Genomic DNA, 18,737 nt, shown 5'->3' with positions numbered 1-18,737 from the left:
AAAGCTCACACAGTTCATCATCATTGGGAGCACGCGCTAATGAAGCATGTAAAAGCTCACAGAAGAGAAGCGGCGGAATGGGCTCTGCTTAGTTTCCAAGGCCCTTCCCTGGCCTCCCCCAGGGAGCCTGGGGCACAAGCACCTGCGGGGCAGAGAGAGGTGCAGAGAGCGGCCTGGCGCACTCGGCGCACTCGGAGGGACAGTGACCGCAAGCCCAAGGTGGCCGTGTGGCTGCTGCTCGCTCCAGGTGAGGCTGTGTTTAGGAAGACTGAAGCTCTAAAATACCTTCTTCAGGATGCTGAGGAGCCCGGGTCCACACCCCAGCTTCCTGGTGTCACAAGGCTTAGGACCACGCCCCCACCTGCTCTTGCGGGTAAGGGGGAGCCACTTTGGGGACAGGGGTCCACTCCTCGGGGCCTTGAGATGAGCAGCACCCCCAAGACACCCGTCAGCATCCCTTTTGCACGGCCTGTTTGCCGGTCAGGACCAAGGTCCAGGCACCAACAGCCTCGGGCCCCCTTCCCCAGGGCAGGCATCTCCAAGCTCAAAGTACACCAAGGCCATCATGAGCCACAAAGTGTTTTGCTAATTGCCCACCTCCCCCCCGTCCCCCCTGCCCCCCCCCCGCCCCCTGCCATGGGCCTGAAATTCCCACCTTGCTTTAACCCATGTGGCCAAAACATCAAAGGCTTTCTCTTAAACTGCAAGTAAAGTAACAGAGGAAGTGAGCAGTCTTGAAAACAAGTAGTTTTAAATACCTTTAACAGATCAGGTGTCAATCACCTGGAGGTGAAGGCAGGTACCCAGGGCCAAGAAGAGGCCAAGAGCCTGAACATGAGCAGTGAGTCGCTGGGAGTTCCTCGGGGGCTGCTCCCCAGTTTTGTCACATCTGCCCTGCTGTGGCTGAGAAGCAGGCACACAGTCTTAGATGTACACAGACTCACCTCTGACAGAACCAGACTTGCTTCCTGACTTGCCCGAGATCTCAAGTTCGTTCAGAAATGTCCAACGTAAAATTCTAACTCACACAAAAAAAAAAAAAGACTGGAGAAACCCCAAGACTATGAGCCCTGGACACCCTTTTAACTCAGTACTTAAGTCACCCCTGAGGTTCACCCGTCAGCCAAAGATTAGACAGGCCCATCCATAAAACAAAATGAGACTACATGGGCACACCACCCAGGGGCAAGGACGAGAAGGCAGGAGGGGACAGGAAAGCTGATAACGGGGAACCCAATGTTAGAAAGGAGAGAGTGTTGACACATCATGGGGTTGATGGCCAATGTCACAAAACAATATGTGTATTAATTGTCTAATGAGAAACTAATTTGCTCTATAAACCTTCACCTAAAGTACAATAAAAAATGAAAATTCAAAAAAAGAAGAAGAAATGCCCAACTTCTACGATAGGAGCGGTGGAACCAGGCCACCACTTCCTGAAGCATCGCTAAGCTCCTCTTCATGGCTGGAAATGGTGGATTATTTTTTCCTGAGCTAACCTTTTGGCCTAAGCAGAGAGATTAAAGAATTTAGGGCTTCCAATTTGGGTTTTTTTCTGGCTTAAGAAGTAGAAAATACTTATGTAAGCCTGATTTTAAACATCATAATCTTCTTATTTCGGAGCACTGAAAGCATAGAAAATACATACAGCTGGATAACCAAACTGTTTAACCTCACTTAACTTTTTTTTCTCTTAGATTGCCAAAAAGATTAAAATCCTCAAATGTGAGCATGGAGAATTTTTCAATTTGAATTTTAAATCATTCAAACAAAAGCTACCACCCTGCATATTCAAAAGCAGGCATTAAATGTGCCACTCTTGTACAGCATGACTACTGCATAACCATACAATGGCCACGAAAACATACAGTTAGGGTCTAGTTGTTTTAACTCCCCATTCTGTGATAGGAAGTAGGTAGATAGAATGATAGAGGAATAGAAGGATGGACGGACAGATGGGTGGGTGGGTGGTTGAGTGAGTGGATGGGTGGATGGGTGGGCGTGTGGTTGAGTGAGCGGATGGGTGGATGGGTCGGTGGGTGGGTGGGTGGTTAAATGAGTGGATGGATGGGTGGGTGGGTGGGTGAGTGGATGGATGGATGGATGGATCGGTAGATGGATAAGGATATGATACATGATGAATGGATGGATGGATGGATAGACCGAATGATAGAAGAACGGGTGGATGGATAGATGGCTAGACGGACAGAGATAGATTAACTCACCATTTTAACAGAATAACTAGCAAATTAATTACCAGATAATTGAGTATGAGCATCCAGAGGCGTATGTCATCTTACGCAGCCCTTTCCACCTATTTTAATGTGCACATTTGCAGAGCGACACAAATAAGCCAATCCATCTCTTACTCCCCACCGCCACAAATTCTTAATTCCCTCTTAAGCGTCCCTGGTGACCTGGCACTGACAGCAATTTGTTTAAGACAGATATTTACTGCCATGTCCTGTGGCCAAGCCCACCTGCCAGAAGCAGAAAAGGAAGAATCATACCCCATTAGATGGCTTGTGAAGGAGGTGGGCTCAAAGAGTGATGCATGGGGATCGGTGGGGGCCAAGGCCACGGCGCTGAGGGATGACAGGGCTCCCAGCAGACTGGGGTGGGTTCAACACCAGCCTCACTGCAGGGAAGGCTCACGCCCCAGCTAGCCGACAAGGACAGAAGGAGTGTACCTGCTCTCACTCAGCCCTATGGTCACTGTTGATCCCGGAGGTGGACCAGAGGAGGCAGGATTCCCTGGGAGTCGCACCCCAGCCCATGCAATCCCAGGGTGTTTCTTAAGAGATCTCATTTAAGAACTTCTTGTGGGAAGACATTTTGCCAAAGGCATGCACTTGGCTGAAAACCCATCCACATCTCCCATATCCCTCATGTTAGGTTGAAAAAAAAAACACACCTTAAGCCACAAGCATCTCCGGAAGTCTTCTTAAAACTAAACAACAGTTTAGCTTAACTAGTAAACAATGTCTGCCTTGAGCATCGTGCTCTTTTAAGATCTATCTATATGGGATCAGACTGACAATAGCAGCTCGAAAAATAAGACAGGGAACTTCAGGGGCAGTGAGTTTATGTTAACGGGAGAGGAGCAATTCAGAAAAGGAGGGTGAGGACGGTCGCACAACTTGAATAACGTAATCACCGTCGCTGAATTGTACAGGTAGAAACTGTTCAATCGGTGTATGTTCCACTGTGTATACTCTCAACAACAACAAAATTAAAAAAAAAAAAAAAGCACTTGGCTAAAACCCCCAAGGCACTTCCCGGGAGGGCAGCATACTGAGGTTGGAGCACGTTCCAGGAAACATCCCAGGACTGCCAAGTCAGCTGAGTGTTCCCCAGTGTCTGTTGCACACCTACTAGGTGCCAGGCATGTGCTAGGAGCTGGAAGGTGCAGTGATGAGCCGAGTAGGGCGGCCCTCCCTCCTGGGTGGTAGAGCCTAGTCGGGAGACAGGAGAACGAAGCGACCGTGCACACTCACATGCCCACTCTGGGGTACGGGGCTACGAACAAGGAGCACGGAAGGCTGCAAGATGGGTCTTCCCTGAATACAAGGACGTGCTGGTCGCTGCAGGCCCTCGGGTGCAGCGTCACACCCTAGAGTGTTTCTTACTCTCCCACAGAAAGCCATGTAGCAGTGAAGTATGGGTCACCTTGCTGAGTCATCCTCAGGGATGTCCTGTCTATACCCTCCAGACAGGGTGGCAGCTGGGCCCTCCGTTGTCCTTCCTGTGACACCTAGCTATGGTGACCTCAGGACCTGGCAAATGCCTCTCTCCCACATCCAACTCATGGGAACTGCTCCCACGCAAGGTCCACAGACCAGACACCAAGTTCCACCAGGAAGCATAATAATGGCTGGTGTTTTGCAGCCATCAGCCACTCCGTGTGAGAAAGATGTGGCGGTCTGCTTCCGTAATGATTACAGCCTTGGAAACCAGATGGGGAAGTTCTACTCTGTCCTGTAGGGCTGCTGAATCAGAATCAACCTGATGGCCACGGGTTTATTTTGGTTTTGGCCCTGAATATGGAATCCCCGGGTGGTACAAATGCTTAACCCTAACCAAGAGGTCGGAGTTCCGAGTCCGCCCAGAGAGGCCTCAGAAGAAAGGCCCGGCGGTGATCTACTCGGAAAATTCTGCCGTTGAAAACCCGCGGAGCGACTGTACTCTGACACACGTGGGGTCACCACGAGCTGGAGTCAGCTCGCCTGGAGGGCGGCCGGCGGTGGCCCTGAATGCGCTGCCCGCTGCCATGGGAATTCGAGCACGTGAGCCCTTTTTCCTGGGGGGCAGTGTGACAGTACCCTCACCACCTAAAATGTACGTACATCCTTTGATCTGGCAATTCTACTGCTTGGACTATTTCCTAAGGAAACAAACCAAAAACTGTCCAATGATGTATGTTCAAAGATGATGGTCGCAGCACTGTTTGTAAGTGTGAACAGGTGGAAACAATTTAAATGTCCATCAGTGGGGGACTGGTTTGATTAAGCTTGATAAATGCAAACTATGGGGCCATTAAAAATTGAAGGAAGAAAAAACCAAACGCCATCACAATGGAGTCAACTCTGACACAGTGACTCCTTGTGTTAGAGCAGAACTGAGCTCCATAGAGTTTTCTTGGCTGCAGTCTTCATGGAAGCAGATCACCAGACCTTTCTTCTGCAGTGCTCCTGGGTAGGCTCAAACCACCAGCCTTCTGGTTAATAGTCACGTACAAACAGTCTGCACCACACAGGGACCTTCCGTGCTGGGTAGAAGGGCTCTCAGTTCTCCTTTCTGTGAGAAGGGCCAAACTCACTTCACGTTCCGCCTTGCTTTCCCTCAGCTCACACAAGTGTTGGGGCCCCCCAGGCTGCAGCGGCCCGCCGCCCAGCCCGGCAATGGCCCCAGATGACTGCCTGCCAGCAGCTCTCAAATCAAGAGATTGCTTTCTGCAAGATGAAGATGCCAAACTGAACCGTCTTACAGAAACTAAAACCCACCATAGTCCAACAGTGTCTCTGCGGTTTTAAACTGGATATTTACAAAGCAACTTTCATGGAGAACACATCTTTTGAATGATTTTCTTGAAAGCAATGCACTGTGCATTATATGAGCAGAGCAACATGGGGCAGAAATTCTTTGACAAAGACATGCCTTTAAAACTCTAACTACGTATTACCGTAATTTGTCTTCTTCCTAATAAAACTATGTGCACACACGCATGCACGCACACACGCACAGAAGATGTTAGAAAAGTCGTATAAACGTCATGGGACTCGGAAATTTCTGACATGTTAGTAATTTTTAATAAAATGCCCTGAACAGACAGAAATGAATCCATAAGGAACGAGGCCAAGGAGAAATGAAAAGCCAGTTTCCAGGTTTCCCTATAACCTTCTAAACAGGCTGCCCTCCCCTTGCGGGTTCCGCCTTACAAGCCGCGTTGACAGTAAATTAAAGGTGGTCAGTTCCAAACGGTTCTGCCTTCATGTTTCTCTCCCAGGCTGGCCTGGCCCTGGGAGAGTGTGCACCACCTGTCTGGCTGCCTGTCTTTTGGCTTCTATTCTTCATTACACAACAGATGACCTATCAGATAGGCAGCTCCCTTCCTACACACTCTTGTTGCCAGCCTTCAGTGAGAATAGAGCCAGCAACCCGTTTTATCTTCATTCTGCCGCCACTTCCATCCGCACACGCTCTCTCTCTCTCTTTTTTTTTTTTCCTAAAAATCGTTTGCCAGCATTGCTGTGCCCAGTGGAACAAGCCGCGTCTTCTGCGCTGACAATTCTGACTTTTTTCTGCTTGTGATTTTTCTAAAGCATGACAACTACTAGCAGGGAGACACAGTGAACCTTTTCAGATAAGGAAGTCAGCGAAAAGAAAGGCCTTTCAAGAAACAGGCAGTTACTGCAGGAGCTGAACAAAACAAGTCTCCGATGGATTCCTTTAATTTGGCTCTAACTTTCAGGTGGCAAGAGAAATCAGAATGATGCCCTCCGTGAGCGTGTCGGTCTGCAAGTGCGCAAAAAGAAGCATTTCATTTGGGCAGACGTTAAGAACAGTCCACACGTTACTAACTTAGCCAGCAATATGTCTTACCTAGTCCGTATTACACATAATGCCACGCCGTGACTCACTGATATTCACTGGAATTTGTGTGCCTGATTCCAAAGCCAAATCAAAGTTTCTTTGCAACATAGTCAAAAAACCAAACCAAACCCTCTGCTGTCGAGTTGATTCCGACTCTTAGTAACCCTGTAATGACCCTATAGGGCAGAGTAGAACTGCCCAGCAGGGTTTCCAAGAGCAGCTGGTGGATTCGAACTGCTGACCTTTTGGTTAGCCCCTGAGCTCTTAACCACTGCGCCACCAGGGCTCCATACAGAGGTTCTCAATAATATGTGTTCTCCTCCAGGACAGGTCAAATCTAAATGTTGTCCCTTCAGCACTGAGAAAATAAATCATCTGTTGAGTTTGGAAGTTCAGATGCTGATGCTTATGACTTACAGACGATTTCCAACTGGGACAGTCTATTAGTTACATGCAGCGAGTCTTAGCTATCTAGTGCTGCTATAACAGAAACTCCACAGTGGATGGCTTTAACAAACAGAAATTTATTAGTTTAGGAGGCTAGAAGTCCAAACTCAGGGTGCCGGCTCTAGGAAAGGTCTCTCTCTCTCGGCTTGGCATCTCTCTTTCCCCATCTCTGCTTGCTTGCTTGCTTGTTTAATTCTTTCGTATCCCAAAAGAGATTGACTCAAGACACACCCTACACTAATCCTGTCTCCTTAACAAAACAAAGACAATCCATTCCTAAATGGGATTATGACCACAGGCATAGAGGTTAGGATTTACAACACATTTTGAGGGGGAAGACAATTCAATCCATAACACAGTGTTACTCCAGAGTAATGTCAAACATTCCTGACGTCAGCACAGGAACAGTCAGGCAGAGCAGACGCTCCATGACGTCAGACCGACCATTATTCCAGAGTAATGTCAAAACATTCCTGACGTCAGCACAGGAAAAGTCAGGCACAGGAGACGCTCCATGACGTCAGACCGACCAGCAGCACCAGGCAGACCTACGTTTTTCTCTACTTTCCAGAAAAAAATTCTTAAGAGTTACTGGGATTTATTGGACACATGTTTGGGGAGACAATGAAAATCACTTAAGAATTTTTTTTATCCCTCATTTCTGAAAAGCTCATCTATTTTCTGTCCATTTTATTCCAGATTTAGATACGCACAGCCATTTTACCAAATTCAAATAATAGCAAGACAGTTTATTCAGCACGTGCTCCAGTCAGGTGCTATGATGTACTGAGCATGTATCATTTAATTAGATCTCATGACAACCCCATAAAGTAGGCACGATGACCCCCATTTGGCAGAGAAGGAACCCAGGGCTCAGAGAGTTTGTTAATTCTCCAATGTCACACAGCTAGAAAGTGGCAGAGCACAACCCGGCACCCAGTGCCATCTATTCCACATTTAGGACACTTCTCTGCCTGGTTGTCTCCCACGACCGAAAACGCAAACAGTTGCCAAGTCAGGCAAGAAAAGCTCCTCTACTCCACAGATGCCACCTCTTCCAGGAAGCCCTCCAAGTGCCTCCAACTAGAAGTGGTTTGTAGCCACAATGGAGAGCAGAATACATGATCTACCTTCTAAATTTGCACATCTCTTTTCTCCCTTCACTCCTTGAAGGAGAGAACTATGTCTTCTCGTCCCTTATGTCCTAGTGTCTGACATTCAAACTGTGCTCAACTGAACCAGCTAAATCAATTGACATGTATGGCATAATGTTATCCTCATCTCTCATCTTTTCAAATGAATTATGTCCATTAAAAAAAACTGCACTAAAATGTGTTCAAAGTATATTGTTAAGTGAAAAGGTAGGTTAGAAGGTATTATATACAGTAGAATAATCCCATTTTATTTTGCATACGCACACACACATATATGTATTCAAATATACACACACACAGGAAAAAAAGTCCAGAATAATGGATGCCAAAATCGTCACAGGGGTCACCATGGGATTAGAGCTGGTTTTACCTCTTTTTAGCAAAATCTGTATTTTCTAATTTTTCTGCAATGAACATGTATTGCTGCCATCATGAAAAAATAAACTTGGGGGGGAATGGAGGGTCAGCATAGAGACAAACATCGCCGCAAGCCTCCCTTCCATCCACGTGGACGAGGACTCGTCTGCCCCTGGAGCCCAGGCTGCACAGCACAAACCACAGAACTGCGCCACCTGCCATCCTCCTTGCCTCAGAGGCTCTTTGGCTGACAGGGCAGATTCTAAGATGGGAACAGGACCCTGCTGGAATCTGCAGAGCCCATCCGAGACCCAAGAGGCTGGAGAATAACAGGACAGACCCTGGGCTTGAGTCTGAGGGACACAGGTTCAAGCCCCACTTTGGGCACTTACCGGGTGTATGGCCTCAGAGAGGGTGCCTGTCTCTCACCATCTTCCTGTTGTCCTCTGTAAAACAGCGGTGTCTTAGTTATCTAGTGCTGCTATAACAGAAATACCACAAGTGGATGGCTTCAGCAAATAAAAGTTTATTCCCTCACAGTCTAGTAGCTACAAGTCCAAATTCAGGGTGTCAGCTCCAGGGGAAGGCTTTCTCTCTCTGTCAGCTCTGGAGGAAGGTCCTTGTCATCAATCATCCCCTGGTCTAGGAGCTTCTCAGTGCAGGGACCCAGGGTCCAAAGGATGCACTCTTCTCTTGGCACTACTTTCTTGGTGGTATGAGGTCCCCCAAAAATGTGTGTCAACTTGGCTAGGCCACGATTCCCAGTATTGTGTGATTGTCTACCATCTCTTCATCTGATGTGACTTTCCTATCTGTTGTAAATCCCACTTCTATGATGTTAATGAAGCAGGGTTAGCAGCAGTTATATTAATAATGCAGGACTCAATCTACAAGATTAGGTTGTGTTTTAAGCCAATCTCTTTTGAGATATAAAAGAGAGAAGTGGCAGAGAGACATGGGAAACCTCATACCACCAAAAAAGCAGCACCGGGAGCATCCTTTCGACCTGGGGTCCCTGTGCCTGAGAAGCTCCTAGACCAGGGGAAGATTGATGGCAAGGACCTTCCTCCAGAGCCGACAGAGAGAAAAAGCCTTCACCTGGAGTTGGCTCCCTGAATTTGGACTTCTAGCCTCCTAGACTGTAACAGAATAAACTTCTGTTTGTTGAAGCCATCCACTTGTGGTATTTCTGTTACAGTTGCACTAGATAATGAAGTTAAGGGGTAATGGTGACTTCATGAGATAATGCAGGTACATATGTACCTTAATGGGGTGCCAGGCACAGAGGTCAGGCTCAGGTCACATAGGTGCTGTTATCCCAGCACTCCTAAGGACCTCTAGATTCTCAGGCTCCCTGGAAAGTTCCAGAAGCTGGGTGTAGGGTGCAGAAGGACCAGCCTAGAGGGTGCTAACTGTGGTCCAGGCGTGGAGAGCATGCTGCAGAGGGTACTGCGGTGCCCAGCAGACAGAACAGGGGCCACAAAATACGCCTCTGAGTCAAGAGTCAGGGGACAGGAACAGAGGGGCAGACCACTGTCCTGAATGGCCACACGTCCAGTCTCTTCAGTCACTGGGCTGTCTGTCACAAGCACACTGATTGTGCACAGAGTGTGGGGACACCCTCCCTGCACGCACACCCGCCGCCTCCCGCACTGGCTAGCAAAGCTCGGACCACCTGCCAGCTGCTGCTGCCGAGCCAGCCAAGCATTGCATCCGGAGCAAATACAGCTGACTGGCCGAGACCACGTCCCATCCTCAGCCCGTGGAAGTGCACACGTGCCCCAACCCCGATATTCTGCAGTGAAGATGAAGAAGGCCTGTGGAAGGTGCCAGGCTCCAGGGGCCTGGGGCCAACGTTGTGGTGGACTGCGATGCATTTCACAGAAACGTGTTTGCCATCCCCAGCCAGCAGCATTGCAGTCACGTACACGAGCAGTTACAACATAGATTTCAGCTTAAAATTCAAGGCAAAGCAGTGTGCCTCCAAGCTACACCATCCCCCTCAAGTCCTGCGGGCCCTGCACTTCTGCGGTCCATCAGGCGCCTCACTGCTCTGTTCCAGCAACCCGGGTGCTTCACTTCCCTTCATCTCCTGAAATCCTCCCTCTTCCCCATCATGCTACACATGTGCGTGTGTGTGTATGTATACACATGTATGTGTATATGATCATATATACATGTGTGTGCATGCACTTGTATGTGTATACACACGTGCGGATGTGTGAATGTGACTATATATACACGTGTGTGCATGTGTGTTTGCCTATGTGTATATGCGCGTGCACGTGTGGGTATGCGTGCATGTGTGTGTGGTGTCTGTGCTTATGTGTATATGTGTGCATGTATGTGTGTATGAGTGTGTGTACACACATGTCTGTGTGTGCACATGCTTGTGTGTATATACACATGTGTATGTGTGTGTGAGAAATGAAATGTAATGCATAAAGATAAATATTTTAGGTATTAGTGAGCTGAAATGGACTGGTATTTGTCATTTTCAATCAGATAACCAAATGGTCTGCTATGCCAGGAACGACAAATTGTAGAGGAATGGCACTGTGTTCACCGTCAAGAAGAACATTTCAAGATCTATGCTTAAGTACAGTGTTGTCAGTGATAGGATAATACCCATATGACTACAAGGAAGACCAGTTAGTGCAACTGTTATTCAGATTTACACATCGACCACTAATGCCGAAGCTGAGGAAACTGAGGATTTTCACCAATGTCTCCGTTCTGAAATTGATTAAACATGCAATCAAGATGCATTGATAATTACTGGTGATTGGAATTCGAAAGTTGGAAACAAAGAAAAAGGATGGGTAGTTGGAAAATATGGCTGTGGTATGACTGATTACCAATTGATCACTTTTGCGTGGCCTTTCTAGCCATGGTCTTGTAACTCCCACCCAGGTGATGGGGTGGGACTGTGTGATAGGGTAATCCAAGGAGATTGGTCAGTTTTGCCTTAAAAGAGAGCCAGCTCCAGAGTGGGGAGAAGCCCACCAACACCAAGGAAGGAGAGACCAGCAGCAGAGACCTGGCAGCAGGAGACGGTGCAGTGGGCTTCTTGCCCCAGGGAGAGAGAAAACTGAGTGCCTTTGGGCAGAGATTGAGGACCAGGGAGAGGCGTGCCTATGAGCACATTTGGGAATAGGCTATCCTGATGAAAGAACTGTATCCTGAGTGTTCCTGAGCCTGAATTGTAACTGTTACTTCCCTAATACACCCCAAAATCGTGAGTATGGTCTGAGTTCTGTGTGGCCACTGCAATGAATTATCGAACCCAATAGAGAGAGTGCTGTGAGAGGGATGGTTGGTATGAGAATTAGCAAAGATGGTGGAGAGAGGAGGCTTGTCTGGCCTCCATCATATGGGAGTCAGCCTTCTGCTGTTGATCTTGGTTCTTCTTCTCCCTTGTGGAGTTGGAGAAGGTCAGACAACTCCACCACGCTGTTTTTACAATGGCCTTGGTGACAGAAATGACACTGGAGATCACATAACAGGATTTTGCAAGACCAATGACTTATTCATTGCAACTGCCTTTTTTCAACAACATAAACAATATGTGGACCTCACCAGATGGAAAACACAGGAATCAAATCGACTACTTCTGTGGCAAGGGATGATGCAGAACTTCAATATCATCAGTAACAACAAGGCCAGGGGCTGAATGCAGAACAGACCATCAATTGCTCATATGCAAGCTCAAGCTGAAGCTGATGAAAATTAAAACAAGTCCACAAGAGCCAAAATACAACTTGAGTATACCCTACCTGGATTTGGAGACCATCTCAAGAATAGATTTGACACACTGAACACTAATGACAGAAGACCAGACGAGTTGTGGGATGACATCAAGGATATCATACATGAAGAAAGCAAAAGGTCACTTAAAAAGACAGAAAAGACCACAATGGATGTCAGAAGAGACTCTGAAACTTGCTCTTGAACATAGAGTAGCTAAAGCGAATGGATGAAATGATGAAGTAAAAGAGCTGAACAGAAGATTTTGAATGGCAACTCAAGAAGACAAAGTATTATAATGAAATGTGCAAAGACCTGGAATTAGAAAACCAAAAGGAAGAACGCACTCGGCATTGGTCAAACTGAAAGAACTGAAGAAAAAATTGAAGCCTCGAGTTGCAATACTGAAGGATTCTACAGGCAAAATATTGAATGACGTAGGAAGCATCAAAAGATGATGAAAGGAATAGAGAGTACCAAATGCTGTACCAAAAAGAACTGGTCAACATTCAACCACTTCAAGAGGTAGCATATGAACAAGAGCCAGTGGTACTGAAGGAAGGAATCCAAGCTGCACAGAAGGCACTAGTGAAAAACAAGGCTCCAGAATTGACAAATACCAATTGAGATGTTTCAACAAACGGATGCAGCATTGGAGGAACTCACTTATCTATGGCAAGAAAATTGGAAGATAGCTACCTGGCCAACCTACTGGAAGAGATCCATATTTGTGCTCTCACACAGTCTAGAACCCCTAGCTATTTCCAGCGCAATCGGACCGTGTGCCCCTCAGATACCCATAGAGGGACCACGACGGGGAGACTCCAAGTGCCAGGAAAGGTCAAGGGCACTGAACACTCCCTGACACACACGGCTTCTGCCTGGTCTCTGGGGGGTCAGAGCGACTTTTCAGGTCCTCTGGGGTTACCTGCACACTCGTGGGGTGGGAAAACCATACTCCTAATTTAAAAAAGAATTAAAAAATGAAGCAAAGCACTCCTAAAATAAAAACCAGAGGGTCCTCATGAATGGTTTTCTCAGCAGTAGACCTAAGGCCTCTGACCCCGGCCTGTTGGTCTGTAGACAGGCATCTGCCCTCCTTGGTTCCAGCTCACACAGCTGGCCTGCCCCCGCACCTCAGCCTCAAACCTGCCCCACTCAGAGCAGGGACACAGGGCAGCACACTGTGGTTTCATTTCCTCAAAGGAGGCTTTTTTTTTTTTTTTCCACTTTTAACTTTTTAATTCCAGAAATCAAACCAACTATGAGTTTAGATAAAGAGGGCAAGGGAATGGGAGAGAGAGCCTTCTGGAAGATTCCCAGAGCTCTGTATCTGGATTTCCTGGTTCAATGCCAGCTCCCTCCTTACTGTGTCACCGTGGGTAAATTCCTTAACCTCTGTGTCTCATTTTCCTCATCTGTAAAATGGGATAATACTATCGCCTACCTCCTAGGGCTGTGTGACAAAGCAATGGGCCACCCATGCGATGCACAGAGTAGGCACTCAATAAATCGACATTAAAATAACTTAGTATTGGTTAAAATTATCCAGGTGTCTTAGTTACCTAGTGCTGCCATAATAAAAAAAAAAAAAAAAAAAAACACCACAAGTGGGTGGCTTTAAAGACCAGGAATTTATTGTCTCACAGTTTTGGAGGCTGAAGTCCAGATCAGGGCATCATCCTAGGGAAGGGTCCCTCCTCATCAGTAGGCCCAGCAGTGCCTGGTGCTCCTCAGCATCCCTTGGCATCTGTCTTCCTCTTGTGTCTTTTATGCTCTTTAAATATGTCACAGTTCAGAAGTGACTAGGTTTTGGACCTGTCCCACTCTGGTATGGCTTCATTAACATAGCGAGGGAAAACTCCTATTTCCAAACAGGGTCACACCCACAGGGACAGGGGCCAGGACATCAACATAGCTTTTTGGGGGGGACACTATTCAACCCAAAATACCATGCTTAACAGTGATTTTTAGACTCATGAATGAAAGTTTCCAAAGCTTAGAAAATGTCTGTCAAATTACAGCATCGGTAGTAACTCGGTCTCGGAAGCACAAGTGATCAAATGACAAGTGGCTATTTCTAGAAAATCCGATTTGGGTGAAGACCCTGTGAGCACGGTGTTTACTGGACGAGAAGGTTCCGACTCATTCCTCATTATTACCCGCGGGCACACAGCTGAGGAGCCCACGGGCCCTCCATGGACAGTGCCTTCTTGTAATATACCTTATTTTTTCCCAGTTCAGCCTTCGACATAAAGGTTGTCGGAAATGTCTTCCCCCTGACGTTCACGTTCCAAGTGTGTAAACCAACCCACCTCAGGAACTCGAAGGTCTGGGTTATATCACACCCGTGAAACCTTTCAGGGGCCTTGCTGTGGCTGCCTGCTGCAAGTAATTGCTACGCTAACAGTAACAGCACTCACAAAGAATGAGCGAGCTCGCTTGTTCATCAGCCGTGACGGCTATGCCTTCTGTCACTTTCCCAAGACCCTTCCAGAGAGCGTGAGCAATGAGCGGCTTAAAGCCCACGCCTCCTGACCCGTGAGCCAGGCAAGCCACCTTTGGGGGGCAGGGAAACAAAGGGTGAAATCAGAGGCTCCCTGGGGCACAGGCTCTGAAATCAGAAACTCCAGCTCACCTCATCAGTGAAGCAGGAGCCAAAGAAAGGCCTCAGAGTCTCTGCTAGCCCTGAGGAGCCAGCCCTGTCCTTCTGGCCACCCTTGGCCTCTGGGCCCAGGGACTCTCCCACCTGGCCACATACTTGTATATTTCAAACCCTGTGCTGCTTGTCTCTGGGGCACCCCTTCCAGAAAAAAAGAGGAATACAGCTGATCTTCACCACCCCAGTTATGCCTGGTGGTCCCCCGAGACCTGACATTCACCTGGCATGCTGTGCTGCTATTAAAAAAGAAAAAGTTGTTTCCATTTTCCCTCTTCCAATTCCCAGGCCAGTTTTAGGGATGTTTGTATATTTTCTGCACTAAGCTTTCAAGCTTTAAGTACCTGGGACATGTCTTCTCATTTTCAAGATCTAAGTTACATCATGCCTGTGGTCCCTCCCTGAAATACATTTATGTCTGAGAAGAACCTGAGCCCATCAATGTGTGGGGTCAGGGGAGCCAGCAGACGCGTCCCCCAAACCCCAACGCCATGTGGAAGCCCTCCGGGAAGCACGCTCCTCCTCCCCGTGCCCCTCCAGCCAACCAGCTGCATGGCCTATGGGCTCTTTCTCCAAAATATTCTTTGAACCACCCCCTCCTCCCTGTTCCCCATAACTGCCCTACTCTGGACACCTGTCATTACTTCCCTTGATTGTTACTGTTGTCCTTAGTTGCCATCCAATTGATTCCGACTCATGGCAACCCCAAGAGCGCGGAGTAGAACTGCCCCATTGGGTTGTCAAGGCTGTGACCTTTTGGAAGCAAATTCCCAGGCCTGTCTTCCAAAGTGCCCCTGGGCAGGTTTGAAACATCAACCCTGCAGCTATTGGTCAAGTGCTTAATCATCTGCGCCACCCAGGGACTCCTCTCCTTGCTTACTCCCATCTTTACCAGCTCACTCTCTGGTCCCCAGAAGTCTCCTGCCATCCACATCCTCCCGAGCCAACTTAACCACACATCATGGGCTACATGCCCCTGCCCAGGGACCTCTGCTGGCTTCCTGTCATCAATCCATAGGACAACATCCGAACTTCACCACATGGCATTCAAAGGCCTTCTCCATCTGGCTGTACCTCCCTTTCCAGCCTTATCTTCGGCCACTCCCTGCACCCATTTACCTTAAACGAGAGCCACAGGGCAGATGTGTAAAATAGTCTCACCTCGTGGCCTGGAAAGCCCCACCGCCCTGCCTCTCTGGTAGACTGTCCCATGGCAGCCCCCCCAATGAACCCTGCCTCCCAGGATTCTTGCCATTGAACAGTCTCCTCCAACATGGGCTCTGGGCTTGGCCACATGAGTTCCTTTGGCCAATGGGATATTAGCAGAAGTGATATAAGCAGAGGCTTGAAAAACATTTGCACAATGGGATTCTCCTGGAGCCCTTCTTCTTGAAGCCCTGAGCCGCCATGTAAAGAGATCCAGCTACTCTGCTGGAGAGTCTGCAAGGGAAGACGCATGGAAATGAGATTCCCAAGACCACAAGAAGAGCAAGAGAGGTCCAGCCATGCTAGTGTCCCTGTCAAGCCTCCAGATGATCCCAGCCTCAGCTGCGATCTGACTGCATCTACGCAAGAGACTCCAAGCAAGACCAGCAGAAGAACCTTACAGCTGAGCCCAGTCAACCAAGTTGTCATGAGAGATAATGATATAGTTTGTTTTAGGCCACAAAATTCTGGGTGGCTTGTTATGTAGCAAGAGATAATTAAAACAGTCAGTGATTACTCAAGTCAGTTCAAAATTCAGTGAGCCTTTGAGAGCCTAGTACATGTATTCTATGCTTCTTGGTATTGCAAAGGATTAGGCAAGAGGAGGATATAGGCTCCCTCCTTGAGGAGGCTGCAGTCTACGTGGACACTCTCACACCCTTTCAATAAACATTACTGTTAGCACCTATTGTGGCCCAGATGCTGCAAAGGTTTCTTGCCTCCATTCAACTTGGCTTCCCCTTTGTCAGTTGTTTTCCATTCACACTTAACCTCCAGGGCCGGGATCAGCTGCTCCTCTCAGAGTGAATGTGTTCCAAGCTCTCCCTGAAGGCCCAGACCTGGAAACTCTCAGGGAAGACTGAGGGGAGGAGGTGTCTAGGGAACATCACCTACCTTAGGAGAAATGGTGACATTAGCTGTAGAATCACTACAGTTACAGGCAGTGACAAATTTTCTCCCCCAAATGTTTCTTTCTTCTCAGTTTCTGGAGATCCATTAATTCTTCCAGGTTACTGAAATGTGGGGTCCAGAAAGATAATCCCACTCCAAAGCTTAAGTAGAGATGGAGTTCGTTAGCAGGACACAGCACTGGGTACAGGCTCATGCTCTCCAGAAATCCCTTCAGTGTCAAAAGGACACAGCTAAATGGTTCCTTTATGTCTTCAAAGGGAGACTGCCCTTTCCCAAGTTCTTCTTTACTCATAGGTGGATCTGATTTCCCTAAGCCACGGAGTACCCAATTCACTGACCAAGGCTAAGATTCTCCCCAAGAACACAACCTCCAAAAAAAAGTTACATCTACCTTCTTGTTTTCAGTGTCATTAACAATGAAATTAAAGATCATACAAGACCGTCTCTGAGGCCTTCACGACTCACCATCAGGTGCTAGAGATGTATGCCAGGTCAAAGAATCACATCAGGGGTAGCATGAGTTTCTGATGGAGTTAGAACAACCAGAGGGCCATTTTCAGACACAAATGAGCACTGGTCTGCGATTTGGGAGATGTGGGTTGTAGTCCCAGTCCTGCTCCAACTAGCGTTGTGGGGCCAGACACATCTGGTGGTGTTGCTGACCGCTGTGAGTTTCTCATCTGTAAAACAGGGTCAATGAGTCTCAAACTTGTGCCACAGAGCAGTGCTGGGGGATGGGAGAGGAGCCTTCCAAAAGAAGGAAGGTTCTGGGCCCCCACCTCACTTCAACCAATTGACTTCTCTAGCTTCACTGAACAAATAAACACAGGGCTAAAAAAAAAAAGTAAACGGTCTTGTCTCAGAGTCTTCTCTCTGGGTCTTCCTAGAGAAAGAATTAAAGGACATAATCTAGTTTTCATAGTAATTACTCAAGTATTTTTTGTATTAATCCATTAAAAACCTGAAAGTCTACTCTTTGCAAGTATGATGGTTTGCCAAGCACTGTGAGCGTGGCAAATGTGGATACAGCAAGGTCTCTGCCCAAAGGACCTGGCAGGGGAAGCAAAACACAAAGAGTCAGACAGGGAAGTCAAAGAAATGTGCAGTGATTGAACTATGAAGAGCTATGGAAAATCTGACAAGAAGGAGCACATCAGAATGGTGGGCCAGGGAGGGTTGCTTAGAGGAGGTGGCATATCAGTGAGGGCACTTTCCGCCAAATGTAGCAAAAAAACGACTCAACAAGCCTTCAGCAATAAGGACATCTACTGGCTCGCACAACTGGAAGCTGAACAGTAGTGTAGGTCTCAAAGCTGACTTGATCCAGGGCCTCTGACATTGTCCCCTTAGCTCTCTGTTCTACCCTCCCCATCTTTTGGTGGTGAAATGGCTCACATCCACGCACAAAACCCAAAGAAAGTACATCCATTCATGATTTAAAAAAAAAAAATTTCAACAAATTAACAAGGGAAAGGAACTTCCTCACCCTGATAAAGAGCATTTACAAAAGACCTATAGCTATCGTCACACGTAACAATGAAAGATTGGATATTTCCCCTTAAGACTGAGAGAAAGGCAAGGATGTTCTAGCCAATACAATCAGGCAAGAAAAAGAAGTAAAAGGCCTGCAGAAAGAAAAAAAGGAAAAAGCCAAGCTATCTTTACTCACAGACAACATAATCTTATATGTAGAAAATCCTAAGGAATCCATTAAAAAAAAAACTTCGAAAACTACTCCAAAAATCAATTATATTTCTATATACCAGCAAAGAAAAATCCAAAACTAAAATTAAGAAAATAATTCTATTCATAATAGCATCAAAAAGAATAAAACACATGGAAATAAATTTAACGAAAGAAGTGTAAGAGTTGTACATTGAAAACTACAAAATATTGCTGAAAGAAAGTAAAGAAGATTTAAATAAACATAGAAAAAGTTCATGTTCATAGATTGGAAAACTCAGTACTGTTAAGATGGCAATACTCCCCAAACTGATCTGTAGATCAAATGCAATCCCTACCAAAATATCGTTGTCTTCTTTTCAGAAATTGAGAGGCTGATCCCAAAATTCATGTAAAAATGCAAAGGACCCAAAACAGACAAAACAATCTTGAAAAAGAACACAGTTGGAGAATTCACAATTCCCAATTTCAAGACCCTC

General features: G+C 47.0%; 1 long non-coding RNA gene across 1 annotated transcript in view; it reads right to left on the bottom strand.

Annotated features, from left to right (window-relative positions):
• The window catches only part of LOC126059350 (uncharacterized), a 42,835-nt gene extending 24,573 nt beyond the window's left edge, over positions 1-18,262 (bottom strand). Inside the window, exons 1-2 of the long non-coding RNA XR_007513431.1 lie at positions 17,041-18,262; positions 8,444-8,497 (exon numbers count right to left, since the gene is read on the bottom strand). This is a non-coding gene — a long non-coding RNA (uncharacterized LOC126059350). The remainder of the gene's footprint in view (positions 1-8,443; positions 8,498-17,040) is intronic.
• Positions 18,263-18,737: the final 475 nt, after the last annotated feature.

Source organism: Elephas maximus, chromosome 16 (assembly GCF_024166365.1).
Source record: "Elephas maximus indicus isolate mEleMax1 chromosome 16, mEleMax1 primary haplotype, whole genome shotgun sequence".
Lineage (NCBI taxonomy): Eukaryota > Metazoa > Chordata > Mammalia > Proboscidea > Elephantidae > Elephas > Elephas maximus.
Note: the sequence above shows the minus strand (reverse complement) of the source record. Positions and strands in the feature narration are given on the sequence as shown.